Source organism: Strix uralensis, chromosome 20, assembly GCF_047716275.1.
Source record: "Strix uralensis isolate ZFMK-TIS-50842 chromosome 20, bStrUra1, whole genome shotgun sequence".
NCBI classification, from domain to species: Eukaryota; Metazoa; Chordata; class Aves; order Strigiformes; family Strigidae; genus Strix; species Strix uralensis.
In genome coordinates this window covers 7,757,477-7,769,853 of record NC_133991.1, presented here as the reverse complement: position 1 = coordinate 7,769,853, position 12,377 = coordinate 7,757,477, and the positions used below count along the sequence as shown (strand labels likewise).

At 42.4% G+C, this 12,377-nt stretch overlaps 1 protein-coding gene and 1 long non-coding RNA gene across 4 annotated transcripts in view; one reads left to right on the top strand and one right to left on the bottom strand.

Annotated features, from left to right (window-relative positions):
* The window catches only part of MYO1C (myosin IC), a 58,437-nt gene that overhangs the window by 4,253 nt on the left and 41,807 nt on the right, over positions 1-12,377 (top strand). The gene's annotated exons all lie outside the window — the stretch shown is intronic.
* Positions 2,492-9,038, bottom strand: LOC141952668 (uncharacterized). Its single transcript, XR_012631683.1, has 2 exons — positions 8,649-9,038; positions 2,492-7,334 (listed from the first exon to the last, which is right to left on the bottom strand). It is a non-coding gene; the product is annotated as an uncharacterized LOC141952668 (long non-coding RNA).

The following is a 12,377-nucleotide window of genomic DNA, read 5'->3' as shown; positions in this document are numbered from 1 at the left end:
TGCCTCCCAGTTTGATGGAGTAACAGGTGAGGGCTGTTCACAGGTGCTTTCAAATAACTAATGCCTTCTGTAGGACAAATTTATATTTGGGAAAATGCAAGGTGAGAAAAGCAGGTGGACAGGACTTAAAGTACAGTGAATTTTCCTGACGATGGTGTGTCCTGCTGCCCTTTGTAAGTGATGCAAATGTAACTACATCACTTGTCCTTTCATACGAGCTAAAGAACAGTTTATAAAGATGTATTTATACATTTCTAAAATGTTGCTGTGGGGAAAACCATTTGCATTGTGCTTTGGTTTACCTGTATCAGTGACAGTCAAATGTGGTGAACTTTTCAGAACTGATCCAAGTTAAAACTTCAGTGGGCAAAACAAACATAATTTGTCTGAAGCAGTTTCCCAGCTCCCCTCGTGTGAGCACATGAACATCTCACCTGCACAAAGATGGTGCAGGAAGAAATGGCTGGGATCGGGTGGGGCCTGCTCCATTGGTAGCAGCAATGCTTTGTACTGGCATAAAGTGATTGCAATTATAGCGTGTGTTTGTCTTCCGTCAGGGGTTTTACTGTGGTACACACTGCTGTACTGCTTTATAACCAATTCGTGAGTGATGTGGTTGGCTTTGACTAGGATTACTATCCCCGACGTCGACGGAAACCATACATCTAACCTTCTATCAGCTTTTCTAGCGGATGAGGTTTGCATGGGTTGTCTTTCTGTGAGATTGTAACAGTTATTTTTCTGCCTGAAGGGAGCCGCTTTTACTGTGCCTCTGTCTGGATTGAATGATCTCTCTGCTGGAAAATACCCTGCTATGTATTTTGTGCCCTCCTCTGCATACTTTACTCCTTGCTGACGCATTAGTGGGGTAGGTGGCCAGCTCTTGCCAGAAAGCATTAATAAAGATGTAAGCAAGCCATGTAAGTAAATGTGAAAGGCTTACAAAGTTTGTTATGGCACAAGGTTCTGAGTGGACAAATCTGAAGTAATTTGTTGCAACTGAGTCATATTCTGTGGGGGTGGAAGGTCTAGTATTCCTTAAAGCCCTGCCCTGCACTATCTAAATAGTCTTCAGTACAATAAGGAGCAGCAGGGCCAGTACCTTTTCTGTTTAATATATACTTTCAGTATAGTCTGTCCTATATTAAATCCCTGTACGGGAAGGCGATAAAGTTTGGTATTTAGAACTCCTGTGACGTTCATGCATGCATGGATAGCTCTCCCTGGCTGCTTTTTTCTTTAGGAAAGCACTTGGCCACATGTGAATGACCAGCTAGCTGTTCTTCATTGGGACACTTGCAGCCCTTTAACCGGTACGTTGACCTTGGTCCAGTTTGGCCACCGCCCTTCCTGTAATTCAGTTCAGCAGCTGATATAAATGGACATAATTTTTAGCATTTGGCAGTACCTTTGGAATGCTACAGTGTTTGCCTTCTAGGCAGTAAGGTCCTGGAGCTGGAAGATATGGCAGCCTGCAGTTATTGGGAAGTTTTGTTACCAACTGGGCAGTGTCATTGTTGGTGGCAAAGAATGTTATGTCAAAATGTGTTCTGATTTTTGCCAGGAAATGGATAGTCTATGAATGACAGAAAAAAAAAAATCATCCACGCTGTCCTAACAGATGATTTTTTTCTTTCCCAGTAAAAGAGCTTTCTAAAATCACTGCTTCAGTAATTTCTTTTGGAGGCACTTTACTACAAAAAGTTTACCATGGATATTTGACTCTGTATTTCCTTGCAGTGTTCTTATATCTGACCGGAGATTTCACCCTTACAAAAGGTAAAATAGAGATGTGGTTCTAATGTTTGAGACAGTGCATACTTATAGCTGGAGAGCCTTTGTGGTGGTTTTAAGGCATCAGGGAAACCTTTGTGTCTTAGCAGCTGAGGCTGCATTTCATTAGTTAGAGTGAGCTGTGATGCCTTATGCCAGCTGACAATCACCAGGTGTATTTGACTGTTTTACTAATGAAGAGGAGGATTATTGAAGGAGCTGTAATTCAACTAGAGACGAATGTTTCTCGGAGGATTTTGGTGAGCTTACAGTTGCTTTTTTTCTTCATTACCATATACTTAATATTTTATGGTTGTCTCGTCTGTTTTCATTACCACCTGTTGCGTGCTCTAGATGGGATATTCCTGTCCAAGAAAGAATCATCTTTACTTCAGAGTCGTAATGACAAACAGAACAGTAAAGAGGGTAAACTCGTCTCTCTCGCTGTGCTCATTGTTCGTGGCTGAAGGGTCCAGCTGAGCCAATGTCCAGTTATATAATAAGGAGATAGTGATCTGTTTAGCTTTTTAGAAAATAAAATTCCACTGAAACACTCTAACTGGAACCATAGAAGTAGGAGGAAAACTATTTTCCATTCTGAAGTATGTCTTTGTATAGTGCTGTGAGTTGGGTTTTTTAACAGTAACTAATAACTTCTACATTATACAGTCCACACTGAGTCATTGTTTACTCAGGGAAATGACTTTCAACAGCCAGACTTGTTTGCTAGCTTTAATAACTAAAATATGCAGTTCCACACTTTACAAGACAGCACACTATAATCAACATTTTTAAAAAACAAAAACTGATACATATTTGCAACACTACACAACGTTGCATTGTAAGTAGTATTTCTGCAATCCAGGTTTTGATCTACAGCAAAGGCTGATGTGTCCAATGGTGCAGTTTTGAGAAGAGGGAAGATTCTTGCGCAAAATTATTGGGGTTTTTCTAGAGTTTTATTGAACCTTCCAAATTAGAGACCAGAGCGCCATGTTCTTTGTCCACACATGTTGTTGTTTCAAGTAACAGGTTGTCTTAAACTCTTAGGATTTTTGGAGTCTGTTCAGAATTGCCTCTTCTGCATCTTGGGAGGGAAAGCCACACCTCTGCACCAGGAAGCCAGAAATTCTCTCTCGGACAGGATTGGAACTTAGACAGCAAAAGAGATGTTTCTTTTGCCTTATTTTATGTGAGCACTGGAGTTCAGTTGCAAGCAGTTTTCCACCTTTTCTTGACTGTTTATCTGCTGTTTTGTGTTAGTACATTATTTTCTCACAGATGTTACAGGTAGCTTTCCTACCCACCCATTACATCTTATTAAGATTATAATAACAACAAGGGTTTGTATACCTGGTGGTTTTTTGGTGTACTGAACAAACAAGGCCAAGTGCACACAATGCAATATAACAGGGTTTCTCCCTTGGTTTGTCCATGTGGGAATGAAGTGGGGGCAGCTAAGCGTGCCTGACTCACGTGTGAAGGGACAGTGTGGGAAGAATGTTTGGACTGTTAAAATGTAACTTTTGAAGGTGTTTTCAGATCTTCCTTTTGAGTTTATGCATTTCTGAATTTTGTGGTCAGTTCTCTTCCTTTTTCCTTTAGAGCTACTAAGCGTACTACATCATTAAAAAAACATTGCAGCTTGGAAGAGAAGATTCAGAGCAATATGATTACTGGAAAAGCATAGTAATGTATAATGAAGACCTGCTTTTATATCTGTTGCACCTTTCCAAAAACAACAGACAAAAGTACCTATCACATTTCTCAAATAAACCCAACACTGCATTTTGAATAGTGTATTCAAAATGTATGGTTTTGATTTCTCCTAAAGTCACAAGGTTTTTTGGCCACAATTTTGATTAAGAATAGAAAGAAAAGCTTAAGGTCTCATGAAAATGAGCGCAAATACAAAAGATGTGACTTCCAAAATCCCCGTTTTATTTGTGCATGGATTTGTTGCTCTTAAAGTTGGGAGATGGGGTCAAAAGCAAGTTCTGCAGAGAAGTACAGAGTGTGTTTTTGTGTGCCTGATCATAGCACTCTGTTGGAATGCAGATGATTTTTAACTTCAATCTTGCTGATCTTCTGTCTGGAAATTTATTATTTGCTTAAACAAGCATGGTGGTGGTTTGCATCACCCCTAAACCTTAGAAAACATTGCTCTGAAACTGATTTTTGCCACCTCAGAATTTCTCATGTTTTACTTCTGTATCTCCATTAACACAATTAACTGTACAGTGCTATGAGAGCCTAGCAGGATTTGGAGTTACAGAGAGCGCCAGCATGTTTCCTTGGGCATAAAATCATGCTGTTGTGACTGCAGGATATCTGGGAGGAAGCTAGCTTGTTCCTGGTCAGTTAGGGTGTAGAAGGAGAAGTCAAAGTATGGATGCACATACCAAGGTTGGATGGTGGATTTACATATTCATAACCTCAAGGGGATTTGAATATTTTATGCTGGCTGAAGGGGTGGGAGTCTGAAAGAAAACTAGAGGCCAAAAGCATGTGGGAGGCCAGAAAGAAAAGTGGAGGCTGGAAAGGGGCAGGAAGCCAGAAAGAACAGTAGAGGCTGAAAAGGGGTGGAAGACCAGTAAGAAAAGCAGAGACCGAAAAAGAGTGGGAGGCCAAAGTGGTGTGGGAGGTCAGCTGGAAAAGTTTGAGGAGGATAAAAAGGTGTGGGAGGCAGAAAAGGTTGGGAGGCCAAAATAAGCCTGTATCATAGATCCAGCCAATCTTACTTCACTCTCCTTTTTGTATCTGCAGCCTCCTGAAGTAGTGGATCCACAGACTATTTAGCAGAGCTGCAGAAAATTAAAGCTCAGCCTCATGCAGTAACTTAGGGACAAATGCCTGTATTTTGGCTCTCTTATTATTTCAGTTGGTGCTGACAGTTTTCGTTTCCAGCAGGAAGCATTTCTTTAAATTGTTTGAAATCTTGGTTGTTACAGAAGTACAGATGAGCAGTAGCACTGTCTGTCAGTTAGATGTCAGCTGCCTTAAAATACTGTTCTTTAAGATCACTAAGAAGATGACTCCTCAATTCATAGAAGGAACAGTGCTCTCATGACTGCTTGTGCAGGGATTAGAGAAAGCTAGAAGCATTTTGGGATAATAGAAGGGATAATTTATGCATTTTTATGAGGTATTTCTAAAACAAGTGTGTTAGAGTCCCTAGAACATTTAAGAAAAACATGATGACAAAATGATACGAACACAGTATCTTTTGTTTTTGCCTGATATAATTAAAGACTACATGGATTAATGGTTATGGGCCATTTATATATTTGGGTAAAGCTTTCAGACATTATTTATCTGAAGTATAAACTAATCTGATTTGAGATAATTGTGTCCTGATACAAGGAAGAAGTATAAAGGAGAGCAAAACAAAAAAAAGAAAAAAAGAGTCAAAGATGAGCTGCTGTTCCTGGAGATTGCTGTAGACAGTGACCACCTTGAAACCTTCCTCTGCTGCGTCAGAAAGAGCTACCAGAGCAGGGGGTGTCTGGTGCCAAGAGCCTGGTGAGTGTTGGGAGTGAAGGTTTCTGTGCTGCTCTGGCAGCCTGGCCATGAGGGCACCATGTGAAGAGGAAACGTTGCAAGAGACGTGGAGCTCTGTATGCAAAAAACTTGCAGAGCGGAAGGGGGTGTTTGATCTCTCCCTCTTTAAACTGAAACCTGGCCGGTTGCCAGGTGTCTGTTTGTTCTGTGGTGATTCCGTATCTGGGTGGGGACATGGGGAGTTCCTTCCAACCTTAAGCCTTGAATTACCTGGCAACTTCTGCGATCCAAACCACTTTCTCAGCTCAGCTTGCAATGGGAGGAAAATTCCTCAAAGTGACTCTGTGTAGGATGAGAATGTGGACTATGTCCGGGCTGAAGTCCATGGAACTCAAAAGTTGCACTCACGTAACTGTTTACTTTTTTCTAGAGGCTTCAGTTAAGTCGGCTGTTTGTCATCAAATGCATTTTTGACTGAAATACTAATTGTCTGCTATCAGAATTAGGTAGCCTCCGTGAAAAGAATTGCTGCCTGAGTGGAAATGGGAAGTGGAAGAAAATCGGTGTTGCTGCAGGTGGAGTGCATGTGTCTGGAAAGAAATCTTTTCAGTGCATTGTACAAGCAAACTATTGCTTTCTGAGGAAAAGTTTTGTTGTGACAAATCTTGCTCTTTATTTTGGATAGGCTAGAAAGGTAAATTCTGGTATAAAGTACTAAAAGGAGCTGTCAGCTTGGTACCTGGCCTTCTGTTTTTAGCAGTGAATTTCTCTGGTTAATCTCTAGCATTGTGCTGAACTCTCTGAAGTGCTTTTCAGGCCATACTTTCACTGGCCTCAAACCAAATTATCTTAATTGCAAACCACTTATCTGAACTGATGGTTAGTCAACACAAATGTGACACAGTGCTCATTAGAGTAGAAAATCAATCAGTGTTTAGTGTGGGCTGGATTGAGATTTGCGGATTGATAGAGAATGGGAAGGTTCATTTGGGTCAGTAACTGGCACAGTGATGAGTGTGTGAAGTGAGCTTCCCCCCTCCTGCCTTCCTGTGTGCTTGCAATCAGAGTCCAGCAGCACCAGCTCTCATTTCTAAGGCACCTGCCAAAAAATGTCAATTGTTCCCAATCTTGCTGTATAGCAGACCAGTGTATTATTCATTTTTCTGCTGGCAAATCTGGTGTGACATATATACCCACATGTGTCAGGCCAATTTCCTGATCATGGAACACTACAGCTGACAGTCTGCAGCCTCTAGTGTCTTCCTGGGCTTGTCCTGGAGGGTGCTGGTGGTGATAATACGTGTGCATCGCTTCTCAAGGCTTTAAACATTGGAGGTACGTGTATGTGTAAAGGATAGGGGATGAAGAAAGCATCCAGAGAGTCTTAGAGCTTCATCCACATCACTCTAAATGAAATGCTCTTTCTTAATTGTCTGCTGGGAGGATGTATTCCCCCAGTATCCAAGATAAGCTTATACTGACATGAAGTTCTACTTAAATTGGTTTTGTTGTAGTTCTCCACTCCCTGCCTTGTACTTGCACTAGCATCCATTTGACCCTTTGGTGAATCAATTGAAACAAAGTTTGGAGAACAATGATGAAGAAAAAACAAACAAACAAACAAAACGAAAGAAAGGTTCTGTTTGTTTAGTTCCCTGAACTGTCTCATCACAGAGCTGAGCACATCTGAGTCCCAGTACAGAGGAGGGAAAGGGCCAGGACAAGCACAGCTAGGGACAGAGGATGGGCTGCATAACAGTAATGTCAGCTGTCTAGGTCAACTTACAGCAGCCTGGGGCTGCACTCTGGCACCTTGGAATACACTTTCTGTGCTCTTTTCTCCATGGAGAAATGTCTGTAATGTAATGCTGTGAGAATGATGGCTTGTGTAACCGTTCTCTTCTTATGCTCCTGGTTTTTGATCCTTGAAGTCAGTGGTAATGAGGAGAAGTTTGAGTTTGCTAGAAGGTTCTGCAGTCATACTGGGGGACTTCTGTGCCCTGGTGTGTGGGCTGATTGGCACTAAAGCCTCCCAGTCTGTGGATGTGGAGCTAAGCCAGCTGTTTGGAACATAAATGGTAATTAGTTGTCTCCTAAATGTTCACTCTATTAAGATTTACAAAGAGAACACACTATCTCCACTCCACTTCTCATAATGGGGACTCCAAAGCTGTAATACCTCTTATAGCTCCTAAGCAGTACAGTAACCATCTGCCCATGGAGTGCCTGCATTGCTGTTGCCCATTAACATGGTATCAGGTCAGGAACAGAGAGGCACTGATACATCCCGGCGCAGACAGCCAGGGTAGACGTGCTGAGACACCGAGCCAAGAGAGGCTGGTGTCTGTTCTGCTTGTTGCCTAAGCAGCACGCAGAGCGGCCGGGCTTCAAAGTGGGAAGCGTAGCCCAAGTCAGAGGGGTCCAGTTGGGCACTGATGTCTGGGGTGTTTTGCTCTCTCTGGCGCAGATACACCTCTGCCGCTTCCCAGAGCGTTGCCGTTGTGTAAGGGGGTTGGGAGAGCCAGCGCAATGGGGGCCTGGAGGGAGGACACCCTGCCCAGCCGAGGATGCAGGGATGCCCACTTTTGCACTGCTCTTAAACAGGTCTAAAGGTTTAAAGGACTTTTGGGCCCTGTGGGACTCTTTAGCAAGGTATATGTGTGAGGTAGTAGGACAGGGTTACTGTGTTGTGATATCTGAGCATCTCGTTGTGATCGACACAGGCAGGAAGGGCAAGAGAGAAGGAATTAACTTTGCTGCCAAAACCTTTCGTGCAAGAGGTTGGATTTGGACATGTGCCCTTTCTGGGCACACATGCAGGTTCCTGCAATTTGTAGCTGCTATTGCTGTCACCACCAGTAGTGGCACCCAAGTAAACAAAATTTAGGAATGTCATCCTGCAGTAGAAACTTCAAGAGACTATTTCCAGATGGAATTGAAGCTCCATGTGATTTAGTGGACTGTAGCCTCATTGTGAGGGTAGAAGGCAACCAAAAGTGGTTTGAACTGGAATTCTTTAGAGTATTGTTGCTAACACTGTAGTGGGCAGCTGGATTAAACTATTTTGGAGCTTTACTCCTTTTTGATACCATACTAGCACTCTTGTTAGAGAGGCTTCATAACAAGCTAAAAAAGCTTGACAGTTGCTAGTGCAGGCCCATATTTTTAGATGTTCTATTGATGTATTTTTTTCCCCCCAGAAAAGAGATATTCTGGCAAAAGACAATTAAAGAAACAACTTTAAAATGTGTATACTAAACACAAAGGTTATGACCCAGCAGGTAAGCTGGAGCAGCAGAGGCAGTAATGGGTTTAGCGCTTGGATTAGTGAATTTTGGAATAGTGGGGTTCAGCTTCGCAGGGAAGGGCAGTACCTGCATGTAGCTACTCCTGTGTCCTGTCAGCTGTTCCCGTAATTCTCCAGAATGTGGAATTTGTCAGCTCACCAGACAAGTGTGTGCTGCCTTTGTGCGGCCTGTCACGGACACCAGGAATACCAGGAATCCCAAGAATGTGAAGGACTCTCAAATTCCAGTTCTGCATGCTCGCCCTTCCCCTCCTCCTCCAGGCCCTAGTGGAAGCAGGAAAGGAGGTCAGGCTTGAAATACAGAGTCAAAGAAGAGGAATTTGTGAATATATAGCAGATAACGCCCATCACTCACTGTACTTTGCCACTCCCCCACCCCCCCCATTGTGGAAAGTATGATTAAAGTCAGCCACTCCGCCCTGACTGTCTGAACCATACATACATGCACAAATGCCAGATTCTCTTCATTCCAGGCTGCTGACTTCAAGAAGGACTTGCTCTGACAAGCTGGAAATGAGGGCTGGCAGCTTCGTCTGCAACTCAAAGGCTTTATCTCTCTTAGACACTCTTCCTAACATTTCCCACAAATACTGTTCTGCTGGTAGGAGCTGTTGTATGCACAGGACGCCATCAGGCACTTATGAGTAGAGCCTTATGTTGTGTAACTCTCCTTAGAACAGGCAAGGAAAACTTCATAGAGCGATTGGCATCAGGCCCATAGGAGAGCTTGCTCTCCTTGCGCTTCAGCATCATTATTTAGGGAGCGTCAGCTCAGCCTTTTGATTCTTTTAACCCCCTACCAAGGTGTTCTGGTGTTCTTTCCTTCACAAAACTTCTCCTGTCCAGCCTTCATCTTCCTCTTTGACTACTTCCATCAGCTGATGATATGTTCATCTCCAGCTTCCACAGCGTATTCCTGCAGTTCATCACCTTGGCCTCTCTTTCCTCTCTGAACTGAACTCCCATCCTTCACTTCTTGCCACTTCACCATGGCAAGCACAAGTTGTTTGACTTCTAAGATCGTTCTGGCTTCACCAGCAACTTCTGTTTCTCTGATCTTGCCTCCTAGCATTATGCTTCACTGCTGCTTCTGCTTAGTGAAGGATGCAAACTGTGTCCACCTGTTAGGGTTTTTTTGCATGTGCTTTTAAGCTGTTTGCCTATGCTACATATGCAGCCTTTCACTTACAGTATTTGTACTCCCTGACCTATCTTAATCAGTTGATGAACTCAGCCTTCAGTAAATGCTTTCCTGGAATGAAACCTGTTTGAGAGATGTAACAATGGTTCTAGAGAGTATCTGTGCCAGTAATTGCAAGACGGCCAAGGTCGTCTTTGGATGTTGTTTTTATTTCAAAACGAGTATTGGAGCAAGTATATTTTTACATTCATATAATATTTAACATGTTGAAATTGAGATAACTTTAAGCTTGATGCGGTAAGGCATGCAGCCTGATATAAAAATTTATCATAAATCAAATTTGAGTAGTCATTATGGTTGTGTCATGATTTCTGCTTAAAAGGGTATCTTTGATGTCATCATCATATTGCTTCAGAAGCAGCTTGCCAGTGTTATTTCAGGTTGTGGAGGGTGTGTACATGTATGTATTATTCTAAAAACCATAAGACCTACAAGTATCAAATGTCTGCCCAGTACTTCACAGATTTCACAACTGACTGTTAGTAGACAAAGCTTTTGGGGGGGTGGGGGGGGATCTGGCTTTTGAGGGAGGGCTGTTTTCACAGCGGCTGTGGCCTTGACTTATGGCCATATAACTAATCCTGTTGAGCAGCGAAGGGATCCCACTAGTCTCAGTTCCAAATCTTCTCTCCTGACCACAGGACTGCGCTTTCTGGACATTGTGTGAAAAAGATCGGTGAAACAAATACTCTGTTCTCCTTATCTCTCTCAAGTGGTGATATAAGAGAATTAGAATCAGTGTTGTAGTAAGGATTTTGAAGAAGAAGCTGGCATAGAGAAGTACCCACAGCATTTAACCTCTTGTGTTTTATTCATCCTGGAGCAAGTGTAATTTAAAGTGACACCTCTATAATTGATGAAGTATCTTTTTACCATTTGTTTAATTACCAGTTTCAATGTCTAGAAAGCAGTGGATCAATAATTTACAGTGATGAGCTTCCCTGTGTTCCTCTGTTTTTCCAGTTCAGCCATACAAACAATAACTACTGAAACAAACCCTCAAGTTTTGATGCTTTTCTTTTTCTTTAGGTAATTTAAAAGAGCTTAACCTTTTTTCCTGCCATGGGTGTATTCCCAACACAACTGAAGCTGATGGCAGAGCTCCCACTGACAGCAGTGAAGCAGGATAAATCTAGGGCTTGCTGTGTACAGTGTCAGCTCTTATCTTTTTGCAGTCTCCTCGTATTGTAGAGTGGCTATGGCCGGGCTCATGTTGCTACAATAGCAAATGATGCTGCCCTGGCAATATCTGAGAGCTGTTAGAACAGAAAATTTAAGCAAAGGAACCAAAGCTGCTGCCTGCATTTTGTATGTATTTCTTACATTATAGTCATTGATAACATGTACTGATTTGCTATGGGAGATACCTATTCTTGACGCTCCTGGACCCTTCTTTCAGGTTAGAGCTCAGATTCCCGTGTGGCCTTGGATCTCTCACTTTCCCCAAGGTGACCTAGAGAAGCTATGCCTGTCGAATCAGAAGAAAGTAAGTGTTTACCTCCCAGTGGGATGAGCCTTCTGACAGTTTGTGTCATCATCCTGGCTGCCATGGACAGTAGGGTTTGCTCAGACAGCGTCAGAATGAAAGCGATCTGACTTCCATGAGATCTCCAAATCCGTGCACTTCTAGCAGGATTTGGCCTTATGTGCAAAGGGCTCCCATCTACACACTGGTGGCCTCAAGGCAGAAGGTTACCTTTCATTTTTTTGAGGATGTGCTCATTATCTGCATCAGCACAAGTGGATGATTCCCCTTTCCTGTCTCTTATTCTTAGGGGTGCTGGTCCTCATCTGATGGAGGACAGAATGCTGTGGGACATTTGATATTTCTGGTAATGTCACAACTATTATACCCAAGTAACAGGAGCTGTAGGAATTCCTTCAGGATCTCTCATTTGAATTGGCCATCACAGCCCAGAAGAAGTTTTTGTTTATGTGGTAGATGTAAAGGGTCAGTAGGAAGATTGCTGGGCCTGCATGTGACTACCTATTTTGTCTGCCTCAGCAGGATTTATGCAGTTTTTCAACCACCCAGTGTAGGACTATAAGTAAATTGGAGAGAGAGAAAGGATTTGGACCTAGCCACAGCTGGGGAATGAATGTTTCCATTCACTGCATAGGCCCATGTTTATCCAGATGTGGAACATGCATTCCTGAGAACCACAAAGGAATGGGCTCCTCGATTATTCTTTAGTGTGTATTTTGTCTTTGTTTTTGATTAAATCTATGTCCCTGATATTGCAGGAAATCTTGCAAATGCTGTGAGCAGGACAGTGTAGTTCTCCTGAGTGGGCAGGGACTTGAAACCATGTCTTGGAGACAAGATATTCCTTACACTTCAAAGGGTGATTACTAAGTTGCAAGCCAATGAATTTTTTTTTTTACTTTTTTTTTTTAGCATCAATGTGATTACTACTGCTTTTACTTTAAAAAAATCTTGATTTAATGTAGTCTTGATTCAGTAGGAGTATCAATTTTTAAAATGTTAGAAAACAATATTCTGTATCATGTGATGAGTGCAAGCTAATGCCAGTGGATGTGGGATGTCCTTTTGAAATGTCTGTATTTTCCAGGCATCCTGGAATACTTTTGCCA